Raw genomic sequence first — 4,754 nt, forward strand, 5'->3', positions numbered from 1 at the left:
AAGCTGAAAGGGAAGAGTTAAGTTATCTACATCGTTATAACCATAATTGTTTTAGCTTTTTTCTTTCATTAGAGTTAAATTTGCATCTACAAAAAGGACATGGAACAGTTAAAATCTTGTAGATTGATCCTTAAAAAATACTCACCATTATTGCAATTATTAAGTTATTTAATATTCAACTTTTTTTATTTAATCATTTATTCAATTCTTTGTCTCTCAATGGATGTGTACCCGCTAGTCACGAAAGTATTTTTCCCCGAAAGTTTATCAAGCATCGCATCTGATTGTGATTGAAATATTGTGTCGATCTTCTTTGTTAAAACAGATCGCTTTTGAAATAGGCCTTCAACTAAAACTGTCCCTTCTTTGCCTCATTTCAGTCCAAAGATTACTGAGCATCACCAACTTTGTTTAAGCTTTCTTCTTTCCCGACGAATTCTTCAAGCAAAACATCTATTTCAGACATGTCGTCCACAGATATTCCACATGCAGTTTGTTCTTGATGCATCTTAGCCTTATACTTCTTCTGGAGAAGAACCCATCGGTCTCTTACTGCCCTTTTATCTTTCAGATGAAAACAGAGTGTCTTCACTTGATTTGACTTTTCTGTGATCGATTCCCACCTTTCTTGCCTGGCAAAACTTCCATTTTTGAACGAAAACAAATCGCTCGCCAGAATTTCTCGAAGCAAAATAACATCATGATCTTCAGTCCACTCCATAGCTCTAAAAGCAAATTACGACAATTCATCTATTTGACCGATGGTTGAGGAAAAATGTAAACTTATTAAGATAAACAAAAAAATATTTTCCGCTGAAATTTCTTCTAAAGACTCAATAGTTAAGCTTACTTTGGCTTTCCATCGGAGGCGGGCGCCGACATCTTTTTCTTAAAGCTACGAGAATTGAAAATGTCCGTGTGTTTATCTATGTTTGAGTATACAATTTGAACAACATGAAAGAAAATAATTCTAAAAATACTAACAAGAGCAAAATAAAATCTTACAACAAGTTTGAGACAAGCTAGCGAGGGAAAAATACTCACGTTCTGGATACAACGCCAAAACTGATGAAGGTTCTCACGTTCGCGCGAAACGAAGGCGACTTGACAGACAACTCCAGAACGCCCACCGGAACAAAAAGTCACTTCTGGTCGCCGTCGCCGTCGCAAAATAGCCTGGTGCTTAAGTTCTCTATTTCAATTTGTAAACCACGCATATTTTCATCTTGTTATCCATGTCTCCATGGAATTCTCTTATATTTATATTCTTTCTCACTTCACTCATTCAAGTTAAGTCAAGTCAATTTTTATTTAAACTTACACAGAAATAATTAACAACTATTCACCGAAGTGGAGGTGGTTAGTGGTGGATATTTACCGAGCCGCGAAGCGGCGAGGTAAATATCCACCGCTCACCTTCGACAATGAGGTGAATAGTTGTTTTAGTATATACTAAAACAGTGAGATAATCTACACCACCAAAAGTTTCTTTTAATTCATACATTCCAGCAACGATTCCAACATTTTCCCGCGCGTAACGATCCAACGCGGCTCGGATCGCGGTAAAAGATTTTTTGTTGTGAAAACTGCCGTCACGTTATTTCGCTGAAAGATAAAATTTCCGAAGACACTTGTTTAGCTCTGGTAGCGACATTTCTTCAAATGGTGTTGCAAACTCTTTCTGTATTTGAAACCATTCTGTAAAAAATACCATTCAACTTTGATTTTCAAGTGAACAAGTGAGGTTACGCAAGATTAATTTGCATTTGTAAACAAAATATTTTCCATCGGTTTTTATCGATAAACTCCCGGTTACCATTACCTTTAAACACGGCCAAACCAAATTTAGTCGCTTTCTCTGTGTTTTCAGGGACTGCTTCGTCGTTATTTGAGTGATTTATTCGCTTGTCACGGTTGCAAACCGGCACGCCATTTTTTCCCGATTTGCTCGGAGGTAAATAGCAAAGGATATTCGGAGTTTGACTAGCCAATTAGAGCGCGCCTTGAACGCTATCCACTGTTTTTGTATATACTAATAATTATTATTGACTTGATAATGACGCTAAGCGAACGTTGAAACGTCGTAGCATTCGTCTTAAACATTTAACCAAGATGGTTTTTAATTTTTTAAACTTTTCAACTTAATCGCAACTATTTAAAGTTAAAAAGTTTTCAGGGCTCTGAAGAAATGTTTCTCAACCCTAGTCTGTCTAGATCTGCTTTGGGACAATTTGTTAACTGCTGCTCAAAAGCTGTCTTTATAAATTTCCTTTTTCTCTCACTTGGTTGATGATTGATTCCACTCGTCTTGCTCTATGCAGATGTGAATAACTGTTTCATCGCGGCCTGTGCATTTTTTGGACAATGATTTAAAAAATTTACCTTTCTAGCTATCGTATTTCTATTCTTAATCTTCTCCTTTTTCTCTATTGTATGTGTACATGTAGTTTCGACGTTTCATCAAATCAAGCCTTGGCCAAGAAACTCTTAATTGAAGTACGGGCAGTTTACGGTAAGAAGAAGTGGAGGAAGTCAACCATCAAAAGTAAGCCTCTCTCATAATTTCTTTAACAAGAGCAGTGAAAGTTCCTCCAATAAGATACCAGCTGGCCATATCGAATTTATATTGCTATTGATATTTCTCTATAAGAGCCGTTTTGAAGGTACTATGTGCAGGCAATCGAGCCTCTTAGACAAGTGGGTCAAAATAGACTGCGAGCAGTTTCTTTGCTCTAAAATCCGGGGCAATGAAGGTGACAATATCGAAGATGTGCGGTACACATCTTTCGGGCTCCAGCTTAACTCTGCCAGTACTTTTACTTATTTTCTTATTTGTCCTCACTGGCTTCCCTTAGAGCAAAAGAGAGACTGCTTGTAGGCTTAGGTCAAATTAGCGTCATAACCCTACCTGTAGCGAATCTAAGTATGCTGACTAACAAGTAAAATTCATCCATTCAAATCTTGATTCGCCCTCAACTATACGTACGTTATGTCCCGGCCAGATTGCTTGTGTGATGTAGCTATATAAAAAGACGTTGTTTCCAAAAATGGATTAAAGGGTTGAAACGGTTGAATCTATATTTTAACACAAGTCAATTTTTAAAGCGAGTCGAAAGCTGCCAATGCCGTAAGGTGCTATCGCTGAGTGAATAATGTTGGGCAGCAACCAATTTTTCTCGGAGTAACCTCTACTAATTCGTGTCGACAGCATGCTTCGTCAACTAACATACTCCGTTTGTTTTAAATTAGGTGCGGTTCATCAGCATTGGAGATCTATAGGAGATGATAAAATAAGGAAAGCAAACAAAAGCTTTAAGAAGCACCGATGGCGAATCGAGCGAAGCAATCGTTTAAAGAGGGTAAGTATTTTACATCAATTATATAAGGCCAGATTGTTAACGTTTACTACTTTGTCTCTTATGTTTTGGGACAAGTCACTTAAATCCAGTACAAAAAGAGAAAATATGATTAATACCGTTATTACTTTCTCTTGGTAACAACTCTGCGGTTGTATTAAATCAGTTGCTTAATAGCAGCCTCCGCTGCTGTTTAACTGCTACAATGTCAACATGATTTTCTTCCAAAGCTTGAGCTAAGTGGCTTATTTTTGTGTCTTTCGTCTATTTCAATATTAGCAAGTACATAATCGAGCTTTTCGTGTCACTGAAATGGCAGTTATGGCAACTTTGGCAATTATTTGACTTCTCAATAGTGCTCCGACAAGGCTCTCACTTGTGTCGATTTTTTGTTCCCTTTAGAAACTTTCTCGACGACTGTATACTCTGGACAACTTGACAGTGCTGTCGGATGGAGACAAGAAAAGGGCACGAGAAATTCTGTCTTCCCAAGACGCATTACATTATATGTCATCGGAAGAAAGCTGCGAAGAAGAGGCAGTAGAACCAAGGAGTGGCCCAACACCACGAAAAGCCAGAAGACTCTCATGGGAGAGGAGCAAACTGAGGAACATTAAAGTGATACTGGATGAGACTATTTTGCCGCAGTAACTGAGAAGCAACGTCGTACAAGTGCACGTGTCAACCGGACTGAGGATGAATCATCACGCCCGATCACGCCCTCACCCAACTAACGGCCTGCGTTGGGCTGTCCGCAGCGACTAAGTCGAGACACTTTTTTCAGCACATTTGACATTTTTTATATACTAGCTGCAAAATTTTATTGATGTTCATTTATTAAGAAAGGAATTGTAGGCACATTTTGCTCAAATAACGAGGACGACATTCGAAGAAGATGTGCTTTTTAAATAACAGAAATCAATTATATGTCACCGATCCATCGACTGAAGTATATGTGTGATTTTACACAATATTAATGAAGCACAGATTTCGCAAACGAAAGATATAAGTCTGATATAGGTCATAGAAAAACGCACGATCACAACATATTAACCTGTCCTGTAATAATGAAAAAGGAAGAGAAAAAACCACTACTGCGCATGCTGAAACAAAAAAAAAAGTGTTTCTAAAACAGAACATTGTACTTCCTCCCCTCTAAGTCTGAATACATCAGCAGGAACACGAGGAAAAAATGTTTCCTACAAGTAACCTCATATTTCCGTCGACATTTTGTCTTATTACGTCAACGGAAACAACAGGAAAACGTGTTTCCAAAACGTAACCTTGTATTTCCGTGAACGTTTCGGTCTGACGGAAGTATAAAAATTCATGTTTCCGGAACGTTACCATGTGTTTCCGCACATGTAAACATGAAGTTACATATGCGGAAACATTTGT

At 37.9% G+C, this 4,754-nt stretch overlaps 1 pseudogene; it reads left to right on the forward strand.

Moving 5' to 3' along the window:
* The first annotated feature begins 1,424 nt into the window (after nucleotides 1–1,424).
* LOC111343666 (uncharacterized) lies at nucleotides 1,425–4,121 on the forward strand (annotated as a pseudogene).
* Nucleotides 4,122–4,754: the final 633 nt, after the last annotated feature.

Source organism: Stylophora pistillata, chromosome 2, assembly GCF_964205215.1.
Source record: "Stylophora pistillata chromosome 2, jaStyPist1.2, whole genome shotgun sequence".
NCBI lineage: Eukaryota > Metazoa > Cnidaria > Anthozoa > Scleractinia > Pocilloporidae > Stylophora > Stylophora pistillata.